The sequence below is a fragment of the Sciurus carolinensis genome, chromosome 12, assembly GCF_902686445.1.
Source record: "Sciurus carolinensis chromosome 12, mSciCar1.2, whole genome shotgun sequence".
NCBI lineage: Eukaryota > Metazoa > Chordata > Mammalia > Rodentia > Sciuridae > Sciurus > Sciurus carolinensis.
In genome coordinates this window covers 49,411,684-49,439,615 of record NC_062224.1, presented here as the reverse complement: position 1 = coordinate 49,439,615, position 27,932 = coordinate 49,411,684, and the positions used below count along the sequence as shown (strand labels likewise).

At 39.7% G+C, this 27,932-nt stretch overlaps 1 protein-coding gene and 1 pseudogene across 1 annotated transcript in view; both read left to right on the top strand.

Moving 5' to 3' along the window:
* The first annotated feature begins 52 nt into the window (after positions 1–52).
* On the top strand, positions 53–9,271 carry LOC124961295 (UV radiation resistance-associated gene protein-like; annotated as a pseudogene).
* A 17,593-nt stretch (positions 9,272–26,864) lies between these two features.
* Positions 26,865–27,932, top strand: part of Olah (oleoyl-ACP hydrolase) — a 37,671-nt gene continuing 36,603 nt past the window's right edge. The window contains exons 1-2 of the mRNA XM_047521318.1: positions 26,865–27,101; positions 27,202–27,350. The gene's annotated coding sequence lies outside the window, so the exon portion shown is untranslated. The remainder of the gene's footprint in view (positions 27,102–27,201; positions 27,351–27,932) is intronic.

Below are 27,932 nucleotides of genomic sequence, written 5' to 3'. Positions count from 1 at the left end.
CATGGGGATTTTATTCTGGGAGCCTACACATATTCATTTTAGAGGTGGAGACATGGATGCAAATACTCAGTTTAGTATGTCTATTTTTGAGCATGCTCGTTTCAGTGTCATAGTTCAAGATGAAAATATGGCAGGTACATTACTGGGCATGTTCAGTTCTAGGTCATAGAGCACTTGATAAAAGGTTAGAATGGTGAATATTAACACTTAGAAATGGCAGGAACGTATGCTTCTGGGCATGCTCAGCTTAATATTATAATGAGTCAATTTTTCTTGAGGAACATAAAATAAAACTTAAGGGTGGCTCAGTGAGCTGGTCCTTTGTAAGGTATTCCAAAAAGTTTTAGCTGAAATAAAGAAAAGGATACTTTTAGGGTGCATTAGTGTGGGAATTTGCCCCAAATGTGTCTCTCTTGCTTAGTGGCTTGCTTTCCCTAATATGAAGGGCCTCATTCAATCTACTGAAAGCCTTGGTAAAACACAAGTCTCCTTGGAGAAAAAGGAAACTTCTTCCTGACTGAACTTGGACTTCAATCTTTTCTTGTCTTTGGACTCAAACTGAAACATCAGTTTGCTAGCTTTTGGACTGGTATTACACCACTGGCTCTCCTAGGTTTTCAGCCTGCCACGTTTAGATCTTGGGTCTTGTCATCCTCCATAAATGCAGAACCAATTTCTTGTAATAAGTAAATTAAATTAAATACATATTAAATAAAAGTTATATACACATACATTTCCCATTAGTTCTGTTTTTCTGGAGAATTCTAATAATAACCTTCCCACCAGCAACCTATAATTCAGTTAAGAACATTTCAAATCAGACTCAAGACCAAGTCACAGGACCAAGAGTACATCATTTAATATATATATAACTACAAACTATAGACTGGAGAAGTTGGGGAAAACTTTTTGGAGAGTTTGGGACATAACTCTTCGAAAGACAAAATTTAAGTAGAACAGGTCTATTCATATGTGCAAAATTTACCAGGATTTACCAAGTAAATCTCAAACTGGATTGGGAAACCCAGTGGAGGACAGAAATTGTGGCTTATTCACATTGTGTCCAGTGACTGACACAATATGTTTAAGTCAATCAAGGAAGGAAGATATTGGCATCACCACTACATTGGGATTAGGACTGACAAAAGACAATTCAAGTAAATTGCACAGGGTTTATTTATCTATAGGAAGGAGGACATGCAATCATGTTGCGTGGTAGTGATATTCTCTGAGACTCACAGAGGCAGCTTTCTGGGCTAAAGTCTGCTCCAGTAGGTACTTGTCTGTGGAAGATAACAGTTGAGTAGGTGAGGATCATCACTGTGTTTCTAGAAATGTTTTTATCTTCTTCTATCTCTCATTCTCATTTTCTGGAGTGTTCTGCACAAACCTGACTCTACATAAGTGCTAGTAACCATCTAGAGTGGATCAAGTATCCATTTTCCTTTCTAGAGTTCATGAATATCCATTCAAACTTAGGCCTGAACAAGTTCATTACTGAACTCTTGCTGAGATCATGGCCCCTTCTTTCTGCATCTCTAGCAGTTGTGCTAATGAACTCTTACAGGAGCTCTGGGAATTATCTACAGTATGAATCAAGACCTCATTATTTTATCAAGAGTACAACAAAAATCCTAAAGACAAACAGAAAGGATCTTTGAGCAGCTGAAAGAGTCTTCCTGTAGTTTACTTATAGAATAGATTTTTCATGATTAACTTAACTGAAAGGAATTAAAAAAATCAAGGTTGCTTTCTTTTCCTTTGATATGAGCAGCTCCTCAGGACTTATCAATATATCGTTTCAATGTTATCTCAAGTGTACTTTGTCTTTCCTTCCAGGAACATTTGATTGCCCAAGCCCCACATCTGAGGGTCAGTTTTGATTTTATGCTCTTATACCCACTCCAGTTCCTACTGATTCCCCCTGAAGAGAATGTCCATCCAAGTTATCAAGACTATCCATCTCTATTGTTACCACCCAAGACCAGGCTGCACCTCCTCCTTTTTGGACCATCACAATAACTTCCACACAAGTTTCCCAGCATCCCCTCTTGTCCCTTTCAGTTCATTATCCTCATGGCAGCCAGAGTGAGCTTCCTAAAATGAAAATTTGGAATCTTACTCATTTATAAATTCTTTGGAGCATCCTCATAGTCCTAGTTCATTTTCTGTTGCTATAACTTCATACGACAAACTTGGAAATTTATAAAGAAAAGAAAGTTATTTCATAGGGTTCTGGATGCTGGGAAGCCAATGGTGGGGAGCCTACAGCTGGTGAGAGCCTGGTGCCTGGTGGGTGCTCACTGCAGAATACCAAGTCTTTGCAGCCATCACACGAAATGACAGCTAGCTTGACAGAAAGACCTCACTTTATAATGTAGCCACATCTGTGACAATCCATTAATCCACTAATATATTAATCTATGAACAGATTAATCCACTCATGAGGTCAAAGCCCTTGTGATCCAATCACCTCTCTGTGGTCCTACCCATATGTTAACAACATCATTAACATATGACTTTGGGTACTAAGTTTCCAACACATAAAATCTGGGGACATGTTCAAACCACAGTACCCATTATTCATAAATGAACTTAAATGCTTTTAGGAGTTATTCCTGGCCTTGTTAGACCTTGTCATTGTGCATTCCTTGGGCCTTTTCTCTGAGAAGCCTGTTTTTCCCATCCTTACCGATCTTTTTACCAAATTCTTAGAGCATCTGGCTTTTCCCCACCACCCAGGTTTCCCATGGGCTAGCTGCCACTTTCCTACAAACCATCTTGAAGCTCTCTTCCTGGCTTATCGCCCCCTCTGTCTCTGCTTGATTTGCCCTCTCTTTTGGCAATGTTTTTCCTCACTGTCTCCACTCACCTAAATTGAGTGCCTTTACTCTGACAGGTTCTTGCAGCACATTTATTTCAGTCCTTATCTGAAAAGTCTGTCTTCTTATCCTTTGATGGCAGATTACAAGCTAGTGGAGTTAGTAACCTACAGTTTTTCATCTATTTTTGTGTCCCTTAAACCTAGAGTTCTAGCCTAAATGGTTGCATAGATGAATGAATAAATCATATACGTACTAAGAAAATAGAACTCTGGTATTAAAACTTCAGTAGAGCTTTATTATAGAAAGGGAAGGTTAATTTCTTACCAGAATTAGAAAAAGTAGGTATTTAAATTTTTTTTCTTTTTTTCATTTGAAAGTAACACATATTCACCAAAAGAACATTTAGGAAATTAATCTAAGTAAAACAATTAAAAGCCATCTATGGTTCCATGCTAAAATACAAACTATATCACAGTATTTCTATTAAAAATTATATTACACCTGAGACTGACAAAAAAGCACACAATAATGCAATATGGCATAGTAACTTGCTCTAGGTCACAGAGTTGGTTAAGTTATTCAGTTGGGATAAGTATATGGAGATCTTGACCTTTCTACTGATTCTAAATTATGGCTACGCAGACTCTGTGTTTCAAGGAAAATGCATTTTAGTTATACTTAATTTTATTTTATGTCTTTCACAGAATCATCTTTAGTGTTTTCTAAGTTCTTTTCACTTTTGCATATCATTTGTAAACCAGGGATGAAAACTACTTACAGAAATGAAAACCATCATGATACCTACTCTTGACTACTACCCAGAATCTTTGCTCTTTGACCGTGTTGTCCTGAAGATAACAATGCAGTTTTTCAGTGTCTTTGTATGAGCACTTTTAACCAGAACACAAATAAACTATGAAAAATGAAAAACATCCCAAAGAGAATCTGGTAATTTGCTCTTCAAAGTGCTTAGGTGAGCCCAGTGTGGTGACCCATGCCTGTAATCCCAGTGACTCAGAAGACTGAGGCTGGAGGATCACAAGTTCAAGGGCAGCCCCAACAACTTAGTGAGATGTCTCAAAATTAAAAAAATAAATAAATAAAAAGACTGGGAGTGTGACTCAGAGGTGAAGTTCCCTTAGGTCCAATCTCTGATACCAAAAAACAAAAAGCAAAACAACAACAAAGTCCAAAATACATAGATGTATCAGATTTCTCACTACAGTATCCTTACCCATCAGTTACCTGGGGTCAACTGAGGTCCAAAAATATTAAAGGAAGAATTCCAGAAACAAACAATTTCTAAGTGCTAAGTTTTAGGTCAGTGTGAGTAGCATGGTGAACTTTCACATCACCCCACTTTGTCCTGCCCAGGGCGCCAGTCATTCTTTTTCCCAACATACCCATGCTGTATGTCGTAAGCAGTTGTCACTGAGTAGCTGTCTCAGTTATCGAACCTACGATTGTAGTATTGCAGTGCTTATGCTCAAGTGACCCTCAGGACACCAGAGTAGTGCACTGGTTATTTGGCTATGCCAAAGAGGAGCTGTAAAGTGCTTCTTTGAAATGAAAAGAAAATCAGATATTTTGAGAGAGACAGAGACCACATTCATATATTTTATTACAGTATATTATTGTTGTTTTATTTCATTATTAGTTTTTGTTAAGCTTTTCCTGTGCCTAGTTTGTAATTAAACTTTATTATAGGAATGTATGCATAGGAAAACATCTGTGGTTTCAGGCATCCATTCATTCAGGGTCTTGGGATGTATCTCCCATAGATAAATGGGCACTATTATGTTGTCATTCATGGACAGGGAATGACACAGAGGATTTCTGGAGTAGTTCTCAGAAGGCATAAAAATCAACATGTTCTTAAGTTCAGAGAAGTGATTCTAAATCTGGTCCTACATTTCTACCGCTAATGAAAAGCAGTTTTCTTAATTATGATACCTATAAATGAAGGAAAGTATTGAACTAATTTAACAATTTTACTGATTGTGGATTTTCTAGCCAGAAGGAATGATTACTAGAATCAGTGGTTCCCTGATTTTTAATGTTCACAAACTTGGATTTTTGGACATATTTAGTTAAGATAATGGGTAACTATAAAGGGAAAATCCTTTAACAATTTAAAATACAGGTAATCAGCATGACCATGCCTTCTTTGTTGATAAGCTGATAATGATCAACCTCTCTAGGTAGTGAGTGGGGAAGGGAGAAAGTGTATGGGTGGGGGGAACAGAAAGATAGGGAGAGAGGAGACAGAGGAGAAGGAGAAGGAGGGAAGAAAAAGGGGGTACAGAAAAAGGAGAAGAGGAGGAAAAGGAGGAGAAAGAGATGAGGCAGTGTCTTAGTCCATTCATGCTGCTATTACAGAACACCTGAGAGCACATAGTTTTTAAAGAACAGAAATTTATTAGCTCATAGTTCTGGAGGCTAGAAGTCTAAGATCGAGGCACCAGTAGGTTTGGTTACTCTCATTCCAAGATGGCACAATGTGTCCTCAGGACAGGCGGTGGGGACGGGGGGGGGGGGTTTGTCTTTACATGGTGAAAAGCAGAGAGCAAAAAGAGAAAGGGCAATGTGGCAGTAAACACATCCTTTTATAAGAGTATTGATCTCATCCATGAGGGCAGAATCCTTGTGGCCTAATAACCTCTTAAAGTTCCACCTTTTAATACTATTATAATGGTAATTAAATTTCAAAATGAGTTATGAAGGGGACACTAAAACTGTAGAATTTTTCCCCTAGACCTAAAGACTCAGGCCTTTCTCACATATTAATCCATTTATTCCATCCCAAGAGCTTCCAGATATTTAACTCATTCTAGCACTGTCTTCACATTTAATTGTGATAACAACTATTTCCTAGGATGTTGAATCCTCTGATGTTTTACTAGAAAGAAGTAAAAGTTACTAGCTCTAAATGCAACTGCTGGAGTGGGGGACACAATGGCTTTAAAAATATCCCTGTAAGGTTGCATTCACAAGTGACTTTTGGAATAATGAACCAGCATCTGCTGCTGTGGTTGTGGTCTTACTCTTTTATGAGTGTGGTCTTGTGAGTGTCTGATCTGCAAAGGGCCCTGCTGTGGTTTGGATGAAACTTAATCCCCAAATTCATATGTTGTTGGTGTTTGGAGGTGGGGCCATTGGGGGCTGGTTGGAGTGCGGCATCTAAGATGGCACTGGTGGCTTCATAAGAAAGAGAGACCTGAGCTGACACATAATTGCTGTCTCACCAGCTGACTCGTCTATCATACTGTGATGTAGCAGGAAGACTCTCACCAGATGTTGGCACCATGCTCTTGGCCTTTCCAAACTCCAGAACCATTAGCTAAATAAACCTCTAATCCAATAAATCATCCACCCTAAGTATTTTGTGATAAAACAGGAAATGGACTAAGACAGGGCCACCATGTGTTTTCTCTAGGAAGAAGGGCAATGTTCCAGAGGCTGGCCAACAGCAATGCTATACAGGAATGAGAGGTCATTTTATCTTGTCACAGTCACCAGGTCTCAAAGCTCACGTCAAATCAGATTTTAAAAAGACTGGCATTACTTACAGTAATTTGGTTAGCAAAACTGATAATCAATTAGTAATTGTCCACCACTGCCACAACCAGCGTGACTAAACTCTCAGGTCCAGCAAGAGGTGAAGGGGGATTGGAAAATTAAGATTCACAAACACAGATTTTGGAGATGAAGCTGGGATCAGGTGGAGCTCTACTTTCTGATGGAGATGCAGATCTACAGAGTTGCACCAGCAATCTTTATTTATATAGGTCTCATTATTAGGTTGAAGTCTATGCAACCATTATTCTTTGTATTCAGGAAAGTTACAGAAACTAGGACATCTATGTAGCTTTTCCACAGTTGCAAAGTGCAATGTTAGGACCTTTGTGTAGCTTTCAAGAAAGTCCATTGTTCAAAATTCCTCTAAAGCCTGCAGGAACTGGAGAAGCAGAGCTGGGGAAACATTGTGGTTGTCTAGCACAAGAATTCCTTCCTTCCCAGGAGCTCTGTACCTGAGATCAAGGTCAGAGCTGACAGGACTCTTGCACAGAGCCTCCTGAGGGCATTGCCACAGCAGCTAAGCTTCCTGTGCCCTTGCACAGAAACATTCCCAGGCACCGTGCATACCACCGCCCTGAGGTCATCAGAGATCCCCCAATCTCCGTCACTGCTCTTCCATCCTCTGTCACCACTCTCCACACACAACCCCCAAACTATGAAATGATACTGGCCACAAATAAGACAAATACACATGGAAAGTACACTTCTCCAGCAGTCCTACCTCTTGGGTGGCAGGTTTGTAGGCATCAGGGGTTCGGCACTCATGAGCACGAGGTGGCGGCAGGTGCGGGAGGAGCACCCAACCCGCCGCTTGGCCTTTGCTGGGTGGAGATGAGCGCCCCAGTGTTGGTCCAGGTTCCGCCTAGGCGCTGCTGCCGGGTCCTGCCACGCCCTACAGGTGGAGTTGCAGTCTCAGCAGAGGCGTCTTCAGAATCTTTGAAACACTGCTTCCCCAACATAGTTAATAGAAATGACCATCAACTCCTGGATACCTACTTCACGCTTCACTTATGTAATACTTAAAAAATAGATCAAGAATTTTATAGAAGTGAATGATTAAGAATTCCTTGAATCCAATGTGGCAGAGTCTCAATTTTGGAATAATGCCAGACCCTCTGGATACGTCCCTGCCTTTCTTTGTGGTGAAGATATGGGGTAGAAAGGAGGTCATCTACCAGCTATTGGTTGAATGGAAAGTCTGTTTGGATGGACTGAAGTACATGGGTCAGCAGATTCATGCCCGCAACCAAAATGAATTAATTTTCGGACTAAATGATGGCTACTGTGGTGCTCCATTTGAACGTAAGGGTTATTCAAATACTCAGAAGAATATTCTTTTTCAGGTGGATCAGAACTGTGTTCGCAATTCTTATGATGTCTTCTTTTTTATTACAGCTTCAAAGAGCCCAGTGTGCAATTAAACAGACTAAGGAAGAAAAACTAAGACTCACATCTACAAGCAATGAGCTGAAAAAAGAAAGAAATCGAATGCTTGTAATTAAAAATTTTGGTGCTTCGAAATGAACTGGAAAGACAGAAGAAAGCTTTGGGACAGGAGGTAGCATTATTGCATGAGCAACAAATTGCATTACAGGACAAAGGAGGCACATTTTCAACTGAGCACCACAAGCATCAACTCCAGAAGGAATCCCTAAATGAGCTGAGGCAGAAGTGCAATGCAAAAAGAGAACTCTTTCTGGAAACTAATGCTCAGTTGACAATTTGTTGTAGGCAGTTACTCTCTGAACTTTCCTACATTTACCCTATTGATTTGAATGAGCATAAGAATCATTTTGTATGTGGTGTCAAGTTGCCTAATTCTGAGGACTTCCAAGCAAAAGATGATGGAAACATTGTTGTTGCCCTTGGTTCCACTGCACATTTGGTCTCCAAGATTTCCTTTTTCCTACAAGTGCCCCTCAGATATCCTATTATTCATAAGGGGTCTAGATCAACAATCAAAGATAATATCAATGACAAGCTGACTGAAAAGGAGAGAGCGTTTCCCCTGTATACTAAAGGAGGAGAGAAGTTGCAGTTTGATTATGGTGTCTATCTTTTGAACAAAAATATAGCAAAGCTAAGGTATCAACATGGACTAGGGATCCCAGAATTGAGGCAAACCCTTCCTAACCTGAAAAACTTCATGGAGCATGGATTAATGCTCAGGTGTGACAGACATCACAACCTCCAGTGCAATCCCTGTTCCGAAGAGACAGATCTCTATTTTGGGGGTGCAGATGTAGGTTTTTCTGGGGGATTCCTTCACCTTACAAAGGACATCTAAAATGGCCAACTCAGAGAATGAGAGACTCCAGTACAAAACCTCTCCACCTAGTTACAACTCAGCATTAGCACAGCCTGTGACCACTATCCTTTCTGTGGGAGAGTCTGAGAGAAAGACAGCATCTCTGTCATCCTCCTTGGATACCTCCTTGAACTTCTCCAGAGAAAAACAGAAAAAAAGGAATAAATTTGGGTGACAACTTAAAAGGAAAACATTTGAGTGTGACCACTAGCCAAGAACAAGGAGAAGCCACCTCTGGGCGTCCCACTACAGTAAATGGCACTCTGCTGCCCAGCGAGGCTAGCTCTGCCAGTGTCTAGCTTCCAGGTGAGTTCTACCTGGCCTTAGGAGCTGAGCTCTGCTGTACCATGGAGCAGGCAGAAGAAATCATTGGGCTGGAAGCCACCAGTTTCACCTCAATCAGCTAGAAGCATTTAACTGCATCTCAGTGAACAGTGCTGTGGCAGTAGACTGTAACAAACAAGTTCTAGGAGAGTCTGAGGAGTTCTCCCGCAGGATCTATGCACTCAATGAAAATTTATCCAGCTTCTGCTAGTTGCGCAGGAGTTCCGATAAGTGAAGTGAGCAGACAGACAACAAGACCAGGGCAGCGTTGCTGCCCAAAATGAGGGTAAAGCTGAACTTATCCTTTTTAATAATTATGACACAAAGCAAATATTAATGGAGGATATTCCTCCAAAAAACAGACTTTGGCACCAGAGGAGGGACTCAGGATCATTGTGTATCAGCCAGCCAGATGAAGTTAGATTTTGCTTTTTGGATTGCTTTTTAGCCCTGATGATTGTTTTAAGGCAAAAGTCACCCTCTAGTAGAATGAGCTTATAGCTTGAGTCATCTGATAGGTATTTGTCTGTTTTTTATTTACACGTCCATGTTATCCTCAGAGGGAAGACGATAATATGTAAATAATTTAATGAACTCATCTTTAGTTTCTTATAAGCATTTGCCCTCACCATAGTTTATAAAACTTTGGGGAAAATGGAATATTTAGAAATAGCTTTCTACCATTTACTGAAAGATCTGTGGCCATCTCTTAGGTTGGTGAATGAGAAGTATGGGGGTAGCCTTATTCCTGCCCCTCTGCCCATTCCCTGCCCCCAGGCACCACACTCAATTTGTAGGCTCCCAGTTGCCTCACCTTCACAGGGGATGGGCCCTGCAGGGCAGATTCACTGGGCTAAAACCCAGTAGTCTTGATGTTCCATCTCTTCTAATGAGTCATGACCTTCCACCTCCTTTGCCATACCTTTGATTAACTTTCAAATTAGAAGAAAAACTTACTTCTGGGGGATTCCAGGGGATTCTGAAGGACCCCAATATTACTGTAGTCAGTTGGTATCCAGTTCTTTTGGGTGGAGTGGGTAAAGTTTTTATGTGGGTAGATACTGTGATCAAAAACTGGGCGGGCTTTCTGGTAATCCCTGTATGAGATCCCATGTTAATTTATTAAATTTCAGTCAAAAGAAAGGCTTTGTATGTGACAAAATATATGTAGAGGGTCAGGCTGTCCAAAATACAAGGTGCAAAGTGGTTGACATAGTTGGATTAAGAGATTAGAGATGCATAAAATGCCATTGGTATGTGTGCAATTTCATAAATATAAATTAGGTTTTTGCAGTCCAGTTGTCATTCATGCATTCAAATTTTATTTTCTGTTGCTTTATACATTATGTACCCAAGGACACATTGCCTCAGGGTTGCAAGCTCCTTAAGGAAAAGGTATCCATACATTCATGTATTATATAGAAGAATAAAAATTGAACTTACTTAAAAAAAAAAAAAAGAACACTTCTCGAAGTGTTCAACCTAAGCCATCACATTCCATTCCTTGGATTTAACCTGTACTCTATGCAGACAACCCCCCTAATTGACTCCCAAATATCTTCCTTAGGCTCAGGTCCCTACAGTCAAATACTTTCTGGAAAAGTCTCCTCCTTGGAGACCTTCCAGGTACCTCAAACTAAACATATTCAAAACGCAACATGTCACTATTTTTTTCTTTTGCAGTACTGGGAATTGAACCCAGGGCCTTCCACATACTAAGTGAGTGCTCTACCACTGAGCTACAGCCTACCTAACTTTAAGAAAAAAAAAAAAAAAAAAAACAACTTAAAGTTCTACTTTGAGACAAGGTCTTGCTAAGTTGCCCAGGATGGCCTCAGATTTGTGTTCCTCCTGCCTCAACCTCCCCAATAGCTGGAATTACAGGCAGTTTAACACGTCCTTCCTCTTCTGTTTCCTATTTCAGTGAGTGACACCAATATGGACCCAGGTGCCCAATCCCCCAAACTGGGATCTTTCCTCACTCTTATTTCCTCTCCCTTCCTACACTCCCCTAACTAGTAAGTCAGCAAATCTTGTTGATTCTATGATCAGCTGTAGAAGCCAGCCCTCCTTTTCATTCTCAGCTTCCCCTTGGCACAGTGGTGGGAAAGATTAGGGGTCAAGAGCACAGCCTGGTCTGGCTTGTCTTCTGGGTCTGCTCTCTACGAACGTATTTCTAAGTGGCAGGAAATGGGGGAAGCTTTGATTCTGAGCGCTGAGACTGGAACCTGCTCTCCACGTTGCTGTACAAATTGAATCTTGTCTCTGTTCACGTTGCAGTATCAGTGAGGGCAGCCATTACCAGGACAGTTAGGAAATATAAGGAAAGACAACGACATGACCTTTCTAAACACTAGCAACTAAGCATTCCTGTAGATAAATGGACAGAAAACACTCATTACCTATGTTGGGGTAAGGGTATATTCATTTTGAAAATAGAGATGTCTCAGTTTTCTAGATGTTTAGCAAGTTGTACTTTTTTTAAATCTTAAGAAAGAATTTGGAATTCTAAGAAAGGATTCATTACCATGCTAAACTTCCAATTTTGCAAAATTCAAATGTTCAGAAAAGAGAAGAAAGGTAATTACTGAAAGATCTGTAATTTATAAAGATTTTAATCTTTGTAAGTTCCTTATCTTTATAAGTAATCATTTGAAGGTGACCATTTACTTCACAACCTCACGTGTGACGTAAATGCCAGAATTGTTCCTGGGAGCCCAGGCTAGTCTCTCCACCTCCAGTTCTTGTAACAAAGAAAGGGTGCTGAAAGGATCGGAAACATCCACACAGCAAAAATAACAAAACAAAATAAGGAGGACTTGCTTAACTAGAGGAGGAAAGTTCAAGGAATCCTTCCATTTGCTTGTTAGAGTCTTTTCTTAGCAATGACTATGTCCCAAGCTGGGTGGGCTTGTCTTCTGGGTCTGCTTTCTACCAGAATACATCTGGTAGTCAATTATCGTACTTAAGGTCTTTGTGTCTTAGGTTTTCTCATCTTCAAAATGGGGAACATCCTGGCATAATCCCAGTAACTCAGAAAGCTGAGGCTGGAGATCACAATTTCAAGGCCTTAGGGAGACCCAAATTAAAAAATAAAAGGGCTGGAAATGTAGCTCAGTGGCAAAGCACCCCTGACTTCAATCCCCAGTACCAAAAATAATAAAATAAAATAAAGAGGGAATATAATAATACTTTATTACTTTTGTGAATAGTAACTACCTAATTGTGAAAACACATATTGAAAGCTTTAAATAGGAAATGTTTAAATAGGAAATGTTACGTTTGCTAGTATTAATTTTAGGCCAGCCTAATCATAACATTAAAGGCTATGTTTTGTCTCTTAGATCACTAGAACAGTCAAAGGCATCATTCTGAAGGTAATTCACATCATTGCATCTTCAAATGGATTCTATTTATTCCTAAGACCAAGTCCCAACTCCTTACAACAGCTTGCTTAAAAGCAAGGTTGCTTAAGCATTTAGCCTGACATGACTGCAGCCATCTTGAGTCCATACCGCAATGACTGCCTCTGAGTAATCATGGTTAGTTTTCCTTGCATTCCCAGAACATTATAAACAAACAAATCCATTAGAGTAGTATGTGGAACTTTATGACCCAACTCTGGAGCTGTCAGGAACAGGAATGAGTCTGGCAGGTACATTCTGGTTTGGATGAAATCACCTTTGTACAAGCTACTTTCTAAGCGCCTTTCCCTCTGAAAGGAGCAAACTTGATGTCTGACGAATAAATGGCAAGCCCCTAGTGGACGGCAAGCCAAAAAGACATAAGTGTCACGAGAGCGCTGCACCAAGGAGATAAGACACCATCTGGACCAGAATTGGAAACAAGCCAAGAAGAAGGGTATATAAACTCACCCCTCAGACAGCTCCTCGGCTCAGCCCAGATCTCCTGACGAATCCACGTCAGCTAGGTTCGCGAGCCCCACCGATCATCCGTCGAGACTGCCAAGACTCCGCTGCTCTGACGGCTTCACGACCAGCGGAGCCTTCCTGTTCTCGATTCCAGGACCATCGGCCGGAGGAAGTTCCGAGACCAGAGACCAGCCGTCGTCTTCTCTCTAAGATACGTCGCATTCCGGGTCCTTGGAACCGACAAGGCAGAAAGGACTTTGGACTATTTGATTGAGGTGTGTTTATTTGCCATACGATTTGATTGATGTGTGATATAAGGCATATTAAGGTTTGTGCTATCCCGAGTGTATCAGATAAAGCCAACTTGTTTGGAACCAAATTCTAGTCACTCGCCTCTCTGCCGCTCGCGACAGTTGGCTTAGTCGGCAGGATCCAAATTGGTAATAGGTCCAAACTCAATCGATAACCTACTAAGAATAAGCCTCAAGTACTCTGGTCCACCATCTGCGGGTGAAACTCTGAAAGCCACGACGGGGGAAACCTGGTCTAAGAGCGGTCAGGCTAAGGTGCGACTAGGTCGGCCAAAGCAGTGGTAGTGGAAACCGTGGGGGCGCTGCATAGGTAGTAGATGCTCGAGGCTAGCTACAATGGTAGCAGATTCCCAGATGATGAATGGACTGTAAGGTGGACCGAGGACTTAAGCCAAGGGACGGATGTCGATGTGAACCTGGACCCTAAATTATATGATTGATTGGTTTGATAGAGAACTGAACAAATTGGCTTACAATATTGATAATTATTCCCACATAAGGTGGAACGCGCAAATTGTAAAATTAAGAGTGCTCTATAGGACAGCAAAATGGCTTGTGAAGGAAAAACAGAAATGAACAAACTTTGTAAGTTGTTTAAAAATATGAAATTAGGCAAGGATGCTAGGGAATTAAAGCCTCAATCTCCATGGAGACAGTGTGAAAAACTGGTACAAGGAAAGATGCCTAAATATAAAAAAGGAACCTCCGCTGAAATTCCACTAAGCGATCCCAAAGTGGTCGCTCCTATATTGGCTAGGGCCAAAAAACGGGAAGTTCCAGGAATATTATGCAAAATTATAGATGATGTAGATAATGACAGACTTAGAGGTAAAAGACTAGTCAGAGAGGCCTTACAGAAATCAAATAACCCTTTCCTTAAGGATATATACGATGAGAACCCGTATCCACTATAAAAATGGCCGTAATCCCCCGCCCCATATTGGGAACTCCAGGAAGAGAGGAAAACACGGTTGAGACTCTCGACCTCACCTGTGCTGAGTTGCAACAGTTTAGAATGGACTTTGAACAGAGAGAAATGACAAATGGGGAGTTCCTGGCGAAGCTGTGGCACAAGGGAGGAACTGCAGTCCAACTAAGTGCCAAAGAAATGACCAACTTAGTAACTATAGCAGAGCACCCACAAGTACAGGAAGCCCTGATCGGACTCTTAGAAGCTATCCCAGACATTGTAATGTCTTTATTCAATTGGGTGGCCCAAGCGTGGGTAATAGCTTTCCCCAATTTAGATCTAGGGGACTTTGAAGATAAATGTAGATGGAGAACACCAAAAGAAGGCATTAAAGCTGTCAGAAAACTAGCAGTAATATGCAAAATATATGATCCAGACCCAAATACAACAGCCTTAAGGACCCAGCTGACACCTGCTATCCGGTGAGTGCTGATAAGAGGCATGCTCGACAGTATGCAGTATCAACTGGCTGCAGCCCTAGCAGGCATGCACCATCTAATAGAAGTAGTAGAGCACCTCAAACAGACTAGAGATATCAAAGAAAAACCGCAGATGACATTTTCTACAACTAAAACCACCACCCTGACCCCATGGCCCAGATTCTCATTCCCTATCAGGAGAGAATCCAGACCTGTGCCAATTCCGTACGGGCGATATAATAATATCTTGCCAAAAAACGGGTCACATTCCCCTGCCGCTTATGGCCAGGCGACGAGGGGACCGAATGGAAGACCCTTGATAAGCAGATCACCCCGTCAAACTTGGCAGAATGTCAGAAACCCATACTAGAGAAGGTCTGCTATGAGACCAGACAGGGGAAACAGACAGAATCCTTCAGGACAGGACAGAAGGAACTATCAGAGAACAACAAATACAAACCCATTTCCAACCTGACCACAAAAACCTATCGGTCGTGTACAACCATTCCGCAGGAAGTAGATAATAGATACTTTGTAAATCTCTGTTGTATTATCAGAAAACAAGAATTACACTTACGTTTCCTAATAGATACTGGGAGTGAAGTAACTATTGTACAACCCTCCCTGTTATGGCATAAACCTAAAGGGAGCCCCTGTGCGATAATGGGGATAACAGGCAATACCCTAAGGGCTGTAATGGTAGATATAATATTTCTGATGTACAACAGAGACCAGGTGAAGGGTAAAGCAGTGATTGCTGAAACACCGACGTGTGTCCTAGGGATGGACAGTATGTTAAACATTTTTGGAGAAATGATACCCTTGAGATCCTGCAGGAAATTTCCTAAGATAGAACATTGCGCCAATATAACCTTGGCAACTGTAAATATTGAACCAGTAGTATTACCTACAATCCCACCATGTTTTACTAAACAGTATCCCTTAAAAGGAGGGCATGAGGACATTACAAAAACCTTACATGAACTCTTACAGAAAGATATAATTGAGCGAACACAATCGTTCAATTATAATAGCCCCATTTGGCCAGTAAAAAAAACCAATGGAACTTGGAGATTCACTGTTGATTACAGTGAAATCAACCAATTAACTCCTGCTATGCCCGGCTCATTATCTGATATTGAAGGCATATTTGCAGATATAAAAAACTTTTCACCAAAATGGTTTGTGGCCATAGATTTATCAGATATGTTTTTTGGAATACCTTTAGCACCTGAATCCAGAGAAATAACTACATTTACATGGAATGCCCAGCAATGTAGATTTAAGAGATTGCCTCAGGGATATATAAATAGTCCCATCATTGCCCACACAACCATACAACAAACCTTACCATGGGATAAAATACCAGCTGAAGTTAAATTATTCTCATATGTGGATGATATATTAATTATAGGACACAATGAAAAGGATTTGAATAGGGTCAAAGAAATAGTAATTAGGACATTGACAGAAGCAGGATGGACAATTAATCCAGATAAGGTACAGGGGCCATCCCAAGCAGTCAAATTCCTTGGCGTCCATTGGACTGCCTTGGGACCCAAGGTACCAGAAAATGTAATTAATAAGATTAGCAACCTAAAACACCCTACTAACAAAACTGAAGCTCAACATTTAATAGGATTGTTTGGATATTGGAGATTGCATTTACCCTTTTTACAAATTATATTGAAACCCATATATAAAATCACTAGGAAAGTGGCAGATTTTGAATGGTCAGAGCCCCAACAGATTGCATTTGCTCAAGCTAAAGAATATTTACAATTATACTCCCAACTTTATATCCCACAACCTGGTGATGATATTATCATAGATATATTGTTTGTAGATGGACATGGTACATGGGGAATATATATAAAAAACCCTGGCAATGTGAGACCCTTTGGCTTCTATTGCAAATGCTTTCCTTATGCACCCAACAGATACTCTCTATTTGAAAAGCTAGCATGGACCTTATGTACTGCCATACAAACGTTAGGATTTCACTAAAAAATTACAAAATAATAATACGTACACTGATACCACTGCTGGAATGGATAAAGATGAATGAGAAAGACTTAGCATTAGTACCCATGGAACCCAAAGTACTGTAGTGGAAATGGTTCCTACAACAAACATTGCAGGACACTATCCTTAGTTCCTCCAAAACTGTAGGACACCTGACAGAAGAAATATGTGCACTACCCTTGGTACCATCCCTGGTACCGATTAAAGAAGAAATCACATCACCTATAGGACAATGGGGAGCAAATGCCGAGCATTATAACGCATGGTTTACGGACGGCTCATCTATGGTACGTAATAACCAAGTACACTGGAAAGCCGTAGCATACAACCCCTATACTAAAACTATCCTTTCGGTCCAGGGGGTGGACAAGTCGGCACAAATAGCAGAACTGACAGCCACAAACTTAGCAATTCAACATTCCATTTCCAACAAATTAACAACTATTCATATCTTCTCAGACTCATGGTGCGTTTGCAATGGTATGGCCATATGGTCCACCAAATGGTGTAAAACTGATTTCTGTATTAATGGTAAACCAGTGTGGGGACAAGAAATTTGGAAAACGATAGCTAATAGCAATCTAAAATATATGTTGAACATGTTGATGCTCATACGGGCAAGACAGACTATAAATCCAAACAGAATGATATAGCTGATCAGTTGGCCAGAATATACACTATTAGACTTACCAATAAAGTCCCATGGAAGGCTACTGCATTGGGGCCCACTAAAATTAAACTTTCCAGGAAACCAGAATGGAAAATTAATAATCAACCCTATGCTAAAATATATGTTAACAAACTCCAGAACATTCATAAAGCATTAGGACATTTAGGCACTCATGGCCTATTTCAGTGGTGTGCTGAAAGAAACTTAGGTGCCACATGGCACTCCATTAAAGAGGCAATCAGAACTTGCCCAGATTGCCCTGGATTACAATTAAGATTCCGGGACTAAACCACCAGCAGTTATGGCCTCCCCAAGGGCATTCAACTTTCATGTCCAAATAGACTTCATTGGATCTCTACCCAACAAGAAATATGTCTGCACTATGGTAGATACCAATACAGGCCTAGGCCTGGCTAGATCTTCAACTAAACCAAACCAGATAGCCACTATATTCACACTATGGTCATGGATATCAGCATATGGTACACCAAGAATAATAAGTTCAGATCAAGGATCACACTTTACCGGAAACTCTGTACAAAAGCTTGCTAAAGACATGGATATGCAGTGGGATTTTCACCTATCTTACAACCCTACTGCAGCAGGTTACGTGGAATGTTTCAATGGATTATTAAAAAACAAACTTACTAATCTTAAAGACACACCATTAGACAAAGCAATCCTTATATCTGTATATGAGTTGAATAACAGACAACGCCTGCATAGACACTCACCGTTTGACAGAGCATTCCCTCCTAGGTGCCCAGAAATACCTGAAGTCAAAGAGTCTCCAAGAATTCTACCAGATAAGTGCATCTGATGATCAAGAGATGATAAAACAATCTCACCTGGCTGATATCCTTGCCAACGGTCCAGGTGATACCATATGGACTACCAACGCAAAAGGAGAACTACAACTCACTAAACTTAAAGATTGCACCCCTCAATAATGCCAAGCTTTATTCAACTTCAGATATGCATATGAGCACTTATATACACCATCATACTCATAGCTCTGATGTATGCAGCATTTTTACTTACAATGCATTACACATGGTGCCACACAGTCAGAAATTGCCACGACACAAAACATGTGTGCGGCCAATTTACAAACTATACCGTATGCCCCCTAGAAAGCATTTTTTATTAGTATACTTACTTCTGCCTTTTCTCAGCCACGTTAATGCTGATTCTACTTCTACAACTACTACAACACCTCCTATAACATCTAACCCTACTACAAATATACTGCAACAAAAACCTAAAAATCCCTCATTTAATCACACATCATACCTCTATACATTTGTTAAACAATACATTGTTCCCAGAGGACACATACCACACTTCTGGAGAAGCAATCCATGACTTTATAACCATACAGCATATACCCAAGCATTTTGGAATAGATATCAATTTTGTGCACAGAAGCATGGTTTTATAGACTCCATGAAATGTTTACTGTACCATCAAGCAAACGTCACTGGACAATAGTCACCAGTATTCCATTCCATAGATGATGACCCTATTAACGCCAATCTTCTGGAAAGTAGCCCACTACTACGATGTCATAATATGGAAATAGTACAAGAAAATTGAGGGTCTCATCCAATATATGTCTTCCACTACAGACAGTTTACACCTCAGTATTGGGTCCAGTCAATATCATATTTAAAAAATTATACAAATATGACAATGGTACTGGTATGGGAAGAGGATAACACAGACTTCACATGCCAAAAAGCTATGAAGTTTGCTCTTCCAAATCAGATGTTCCAGTTATGGGAAAATGAAGGCCCACAAGGTTTCAACTATTACTATGATGATTATAAGGATTATGATTTTGAAGCTGACTATGATGAGGAAGATGAGGAGGACACTACACTCAGTTCCACATCATCTAGTTCTACTAGCTCAACAACTACCAGCCCCAACTCACCAACCATCAAACCATATAATTGGATGCATACTGGAACAAGGATTAACTTCTTAGAACCAATCTTCAGATGGCCGCCATCGATCAGTGAACCATTTGGCTCACATTTTTGCCCAGAAAATATAACTGTGTTATTTGAAAAGTTAAATCTAAACTTTAATGCATCTAACGTTGTGGATGGCTTAAAGGGAAAATCAGGCAATTTGGTCAAAGTAACTTGTATTGCAGATTTTCCTAACTTACCAATATTTGGAAGATTTGACTTGTTAAATGCCTATCGACCAGACCTAATAATCAAAAATGAATCCTTCTTACTAATCCCAGACTGGTGGAACATAATGACTTTGGGCACACAAACATGGAAATATCCGATTGTACTTACTGACCCTATTCGGCAACCATACCCAACACTCTTGAGAGGCAGTCACTTTCAATATACACCCATTGACCTTCAACCATATGTTTGTCTAAGGTCCGTTTTTGCAGATATCACCAATCATCATTCAGAAAATGTGACGGCAACCTTTGCAACCCAAGGATTGATATGCATACCACAAATCCAGCCCTTTAAATGTTCTGACACAGCAAGGCATACAAGACGTAGATTAACAAATGAAGACTATTGCTGGAACATCACAACTGACGCATTTCCTAATTATTTCAATGTTACCTTCCATGCAGCCTTCTCCAACTTTTCAGATAAGGATTACATGCAAAAAGTCTTCATTGGAGCTGTCAACTATACCATTATTAATGGCACAGACACCGACTTTGAAGACCTTACTTTAGGGAAGAAGAGATGCTGGACACAAACAGAACTTCATTTAAAAATACATATATCTCCTGGTGGTATTGGTCAACATTTGCCAATACATCAGAACATTTGAAAGGTAACTTCTCTTGGAATATAAACTATTTCATTTTCACAACAGATCCAATGCCTCCAACCCTTCCAATATCAACCTTCATTTTTGACCTTTGAATCTTACTAATGGATTAACACCCAAATTCCCACTCCTAATCTTAAACAAAAGTGACTTACCACTCCAGATTGGATTTGCCAGCGGACCAAAACCTTATCCACGATTAGTGAGAAACAATCTACAACCAGATTTCCTCTATGACTACACACCAATTTTTAATCTTTCTAACATTTATGCCTTAAACCTACATAAGAAATTGCATAATATATCTTTCCCTACTCTGAAATGTATGAAACCAATTCCAGATCATATACGCTTGAAATTTATGCATCGAGAATTGCAACACCTAGAATTGCTACTATTTGACATTCCACTGGACATTTATAATTCACCTCTCATTAACCACACTTACAGAATTGATGGAACATGAAGACCACTTACACCTCCCATCACTCTTCTTGGATATCAACCACCTAGATTAGAGGAAACGATATTAAGGACAGATATGGATTGTGATTTATTACACACCATAATACCTCATTATGCCATACAAGAAGCTGATAATAGGAACCTAACATGGTGGATGACCACAGGTATGGACTTTAGTGGATGGTTATATAAAACTCTGATTGGAAAACTCCCTTACTACTTTTACATGCTTGCACCAGGACTGAATAATCGATGGTATGTCTATGATATGGTGTCACACTCTATCTTACATAATCAAACTGATTTTAAATACCATTTGAGACCAACTCAGGATGCAGTATATACATACAAGATGACACACGAAGACTGCTATCGGAAACCAGACGGGGTAGAACCTTGCCTGATACACTGCGGTGGCTTTAATGAAACACACTCTTGAATCACCACACACTATAAAAGAGCTGTATTGAATCCCCCATGGCAAACTCCTGAAGTAACCTGTGCCCCTGCATTTCAACCTATTTTACATAAAACAGTTAGATTGCTGTTTAAACCCATGATAACACCCATTTTCCTGAAACTGGATCTAGGACATATGACACAGCAAGATTCTCAATTGTGTGCTCATACTCTGGTACTGGCACCCAACATATATTACAACTTACATGGAGCAAGAAACCTGAGAAGACCATTGCAATTTGCAGTAGTAGGCGCCTTCGTTGCTGGAGCAGCCATTGGAGCTGCAATTGCAGGTGCCATGGTCGCGGATATTCGAGTACAGATTACTACATTGAAGACACTGTCGGAACAACAAACTAGAGCATTAGCCTCTGTCTCCAAGGGACTATATTCAGCTTCTGCCTTAATACAAAAATTACATCTGGAACAGGAGACATTCAGGAAAGAATTAATGGCATATCACGACACAACAATAGATGCTTTGAACACACTCAATGAAGCTGTTAAAAACTTGCAAACAACTCAAGAATGCCAGCATAGACAGGCACTCTTCCAACAAGCAAACCAGGAAATTACCAACCTATTTCTGACAGGAAAGGGACTTGAAACACCATACTCTGTATCTATTTTAGACCCTTGTAAGGAATCCTTTTGTGAAAATGGACACTGCGAAATACACCTATGGGACATATCTACTTCAACAGCCATAGTAGGGTACTTTACTCACAACACTCCACAATACATTGAAGGACAATGGATTATCCCTTATGATACCTTCATTTGGGCACAGTTAAACAAGAAAAGTTGGTTTATACCCACTTCGGATTTATATCCTATAGGAAAGAATACCTACATCGCCTTTAATATCTTGAATTCCACACCATTATATTCCAGAACTTCTATGTATACAGGACCTTCAAAAATAGAAGACCTTGGGAATTACAGAATACTTACTTGCCACTACAAACCATATGTCATCACAGTATGGCAAAATGTCACAAAAGCAGGCATGTTCAACTACTCATTATCAGAAGGCTGCCACATTACGCAGAACGCTATGAAAGTATTCCACAATAGTCTTCTGAAAGGAGTAGTAATTCAATTAACATACATATCTAACCACACATTTGGAATTAACCATTATTTCAAAACGCCTACCACCGAATCAGAAACATACAATACAGTACGAAAATCCATCGATAAACTGAATTGGATATTCCAACAAAATGAAAAACCCTTACAACAGATACACAAGGACATAGTGCATGAGATAAGAACACTTTGACACACAGTCGACAATGTGAAAATGATCGTTCAACAGAATATACTTACCAGAGATCACATACAATGGAACATTCGTAGGGACTGCTCTTTTCTCAACTTCTTTAGGAGAACCTTTACAGGAGACATGGCATGTATTACACGATGGAACCCTTGGCACTGGATCAAGGAAGCAATAACTTCCTTGCCTTCTTGATCATTGCACTGTTAACCTTCAAAATCGTACTCTTCTGTTGCAGATGATTTGCAAGCAATGAATTCAGGAAGCAGGAAAAGAAGATCATCTTTTGTGTGCCAGAGTTCCATTGCATTGTATTTTAGGACCATCAACAGGAACCAGTTAAGACATCACAACCATTGCGCTCTCTGTTATGAATTCCATGTTAGTAAATTTTTTGTGATAGCAGCCCAGAAATACTACTCACACAATTTCCCCCTGATTAGGAAACTGATTTCCATCACTTCACCCTGGGAGACTGATTGCCCACTATGTGATCAAGGATACTCACCATTATCAATCTAAGCACCAACACATATTATTATTAACCATATATGGAACCATTCTGCCAACATGATATCTGATGATGATATTATCATGTTGGGAAGACATAAAATTAACTTTACTATCCCTTTTTATTTAGGTACACTTACTAGTACATATGTGGCTAAGAAAGCCTCTTCAGGTGCCTTGATTTGGTTTGAATATGCTGATAGATGCATGGGAGAACAATGGCCAAGAATGGATAAGTTTTATGATCTAAGACCAATATTATGGAAGTTACAATCATGTAACGATTTTTAATTACCTTGGGAAACAAATGAAAACACCGCATTAAAAAATAGCCCATCATTGTTTGAATGCGCTACCAGAAACCTAATATGGCCTTATGTTACGTATTTATGGAAGCTTATGTGTATCCATTTTACTACCTCTGGACTTACTGATATGCCTCTCAAGAGATTGACATTTGTATGACAGGACCCTTATGATAATGAGGCCCTGCCCGAAATTGAACATTGGTTTACTAACATAACTTCTCTCTCTACTTTTAGCAATATTTACAAAACTTCGTGTATACTTCCAGTTGGACAACCGGAACAATACACATTACAGTCTGTAATCCTCAAAATACCCTCTACAGAATTGTAATGTCTAAATGGTATCATAGACTTTTTGGACTTACCAACTTTATGCCTAATACATTGGAATTTCTCCCATTACTCTATTTATTCCCATCCTATGTGGACTAAGTGTGATTTTGAAACAATTATGCTACAAAGATTCGCTGATGTAATTATATTGATTGCTGTGATATTTTATGTGTGCATGTGTCTTTACATTTGTGTGTAAGTTATGCATAGATCTAATTCTAGGCCTCCATGGAACCCCACGCATTACGCCGGGGCACCCTGGAGACCTGGGGGTGGACTGAAAGGAGCAAACTTGATGTCTGACGAATAAATGGCAAGCCCCTACTGGATGGCAAGCCAAAAAGACATAAGTGTCATGAGAGCGCTGCACCAAGGAGATAAGACACCATCTGGACCAGAATTGGAAACAAGCCAAGAAGAAGGGTATATAAACTCACCCCTCAGACAGCTCCTCGGCTCAGCCCAGATCTCCTGTCGAATCCCCGTCAGCCACGTTCACAAGCCCCACCTATCATCTGACGAGACTGCCAAGACTCTGCTGCTCTGACGGCTTCACAACCAGCGGAGCCTGCCTATCCTCCATTCCCAGACCATCAGCCGGAGGAAGTTCCGAGACCAGCCGTCGTCTTCTCACTGACTAAGATACGTCGCATTTGGGGTCGTCGGAACCGACAAGGCAGAGAGGACTTTGGACTATTTGATTGAGGTGTTTATTTGCCATACGATTTGATTGATGCATGATATTAGGAATATTAAGGTTTGTGTTATCCCGAGTGTATCAAAGAAAGCCAACTTGTTTGGAACCAAATTCTAGTCACTCGCCTCTCTGCCACTCGTCACACCCTCTGCCCACTCAAATGACAGAGATCCACTAGTCTTGCTGTCATTCAGGACCATGCTCTGCCACTAAGTCCCCAACAAATTGCATTCTCTGTAATTCTGGATGTGTCTGCCTCTCTTCAGTCTTATGGTAACTTGAGGGCTAGTTTTCATACACTATGCCTGGGTTTTCTGGAACAATCATTCACAGCCTTTTGCCTGTTTACTTTATTACTTTTTCTTTTATCACTTTCTAACTCACATTTGGTCATACTTAATTCCATTTGGTTTCTTAATAGCTCACCCCTGTATTTCCTCTTGGCTGTGATACATTTTGTTCTTTCTGTTCTGTTCTCTGGGCTTCCATTCTGCAGGCCTATCTCCCTTTGCCTGGCCAGTGGCTAACTATCTTTTAGAAATTGTTTCCTTAGGACAAACCTCAAAGCCTGGCAACTGAGTATTTTGTCTTTGAAATTATTTTAAAGCTGTAAGATGAGTATCTTTTTAGATATGTCTCATATCCATACAATTGGATTATCTTTTTATCCTAATCTGACAATTTTGCTCTGTTAACTGAAGGATTTACTCTATTCATATATAATAAAATCTATATTTGAGACTTAAATCTGCCATCTTGTATTGTGCTTTTGATTTGTTTTACCTGTACTGTTTCTCTTTTCTTTTTCCACTTTTCTTTTATAACTAAACATTTTTTCTCTTCCAGTTTGGAGGACTTATGGTCTGTTTTTGTTCTTTTAAGGACTTGCTTAGAGATTAAAAAAATGTATATTTGTCGAAGTCTAAATTTACTAAAACCTCATGAAAAATATAGGGTCTCTGTTTACCCACGCCTGACTTAATGCATTATTTTTGTCTGATATTTCCATTTCATGTCTATTTTAAGTCCCACTATACCTTACAAGGACTATTAAATGCAATCAATGTTTGTTTACATTTTCCTGCCTACTCACCACTGTCTTTGTTTTTCTTTTTTTCTTTTTTGTTATCAGGGATCAAACCCAGGGGTGCTTAACCACTGAGCCATATCTCCAGCCCATTTTTACTTTTCATTTTGAGACAAGGTCTTGCTAAGTTGCTGAAGCTGGCTTTGAACTTGCAATCTTCCTGCCTCGGCCTCCTGAGCCACTGGGATCATAGGTGTGCATCACTGCGCCTGACCTGACATTGTTCTTCATTACTTCTTGCACCTCATATCTTCTGTCTGGGATCATTTGGTTTCTGCCCAAAGTATTTCACTTAGAGAGTGCCTTCTGTGACAAACTATGTTTTTATTCATCTGAAAATGTTTTTATTTTGTCCTGTTTCTTAAAAGGCGTTTTTCCTGGCTATTGGAAATCTGGGTTGATTTTTTTTTTTATAGTACTTGAAGATAGTATTTGATTCTCTTTTGGCTTTCTACATTGCTGTCATTCTAACTGCTGTTTCTTCAAAAATTATATTCCAGGCCCACCTCCTCACCCCCTGTCTGCTTTTAACATTTGTCCTTTCTTTTTAGAATTCAACGGGCATATTTTATCTTTGGACTGGTAGAATGCATTGGGTGTGCAAAAAATCTAAGCTATTACCTCTTGACTATGATGACCTCTGCCCCATTTTCCTTCTTCTTTCTTCTGCTAATACAATCAAATGGAAGCTCTCAGTGGTTTTCCTTGAGGACAAAGTGACTATTGGTTTACCTGAGGATCCTGCCAATGTTAAGAAATAATGCAGAACATCTTGACCTTTAGGAAATATTTGTTGAACAATAAACTTGAACTTTGAGAAAATGTTTGATCCTTGTAGATATGACTAACCACTTACTTAGTGTACCAAATTAAAAAATATATATATAAAAAATGAGGGTGTTACCTACTTCAATTAGGAAGAACTGAAATAATTTAATGTAATTTTATTGAAGTTTTGTAGCCTTCAACAACAACCTTCAGTTGTAAATACACACCAAAAATATATGTCCTACCTCTGCCTTTCTATTTTGCTTGACAGGAGTATTCATATTTTTACCAAAGGCTGATGGTATGCTCAGTGGTAGCATGTTTATCTAACGTGCTCTAGACCCTGGTCCTAGGACCTTGAAGTTCTGTTAATGGATGTACTTGTTGGTAATATAATGAGAACTGAGGCAAGATTCAATTCATACACCAAAGTGGAAAGCAGGTTCCAGTCCCAACTTTCTAAATCAAAGTTCTCAGGTACACTCCCCATTTCCTGCCACCTTATGGCCTACTTGTATGAGAATATGGGAAAAGGTTTAAGTAGGGAGGTGACTTTTAAAATTAATAGAATATGTGTTCTAATTTTGATTTGTTACTAATTGACTGGGGGACTCTGTATATAACTATAAGTATGTATGTTTAGTTGCCAAGAAGAAAGTATTTCCACACAATAAATGAAAGCCTGATGGGTGAATCTACTGGAAGTGTACTTCCTTTATTTATTTTTTGCATGTTGAAACAAGGTCTTGCTAAGTTACCAAGGATCTCACTATGTTTCCAGGCTGCCTTTGAACTTGCTATTTTCCTGCCTCTTTCTCTCCAGTCACTGGAATTATAGGCGTAGGCACCATGCCTGGCTCTTTCCCTATTTTGAAGATGAGATAAACTAAGGCATGAAGACTTTGAACACAGTAATTGGCTACCAGATGTGTACTGGTAGAGGGAAGACCCAGAAGACAAACCCAGGCAGCTTAAGGTATTGTCATTGCTAAGAAAAGGCTCCAAGAAAAAAATGGAAGGAGTTTGTGAACTCTCGGAAGCACTCTGTGAACTTTCCTCCTCTATTTAAGTAAGTCTTTTTCCTGTTTTGCTTTGCTTTGTTTGTTTGCTTGTTTATTTTTGCTGTACAGGTCTTTCAGTTCCTTTCAGCACTTTCTCTGTATTTAAAGAACCATAGGTGGAGAGATTAACCAGGAACACTTCTGGCATTCACACTTGAGGCTGGGAAGTAAATGGTCACCTTCAACTGATTACTGGAGGTTCAAGGAGCTCTCAGGAAGGAAGTGGATGAAAGTCTTTATAAATTACAGATCTTTTGGTAATCATTTTTCTTTTCTTTTCTGAACATTTGAAGTTTACAAAATTGAAAGTTTGACATCGTAGTGAATCCTTTCGCAGAATTCCAAATATTTCCTAAGATTTAAAAGAGTACAAGTTGGTAAATACCTAGAAAACTGAGATACCCCAATTTTCTAACAGATTTAGAGAGTGTTTTCTGTTGATTTATTGTTTAGTTGCTAGTATTTAGAAGTCATGTCATTGTCTTTCCTTATATTACCTAAACATCCTGGTAATTGCTGCACTTACTGATATTATAATGTGAACGGAGGCAAGATTAAATTTGTACAGCAATGTGAGGAGCAGGTTCTAGTCTCAGCTCTAAATCAAAGCTTCTTGGGTCATTTCTTGCCACTCAGTGGCCTACTTGTATGTTGATGTTGAAAATACGTGAAAAGGTTTAAGTAGGGAGGTAACTTTTAAAATTAATAGGATTTGTATTCTAATTCTGATTTGTCACTAACTGGCTGAGGGACTTAATATCTCTGAGTCTCTGTTTTGTCCACTGCCAAATAAATAAATAGATAACATTTCTTTTTTATATACTGTGTGCCTAAAACTA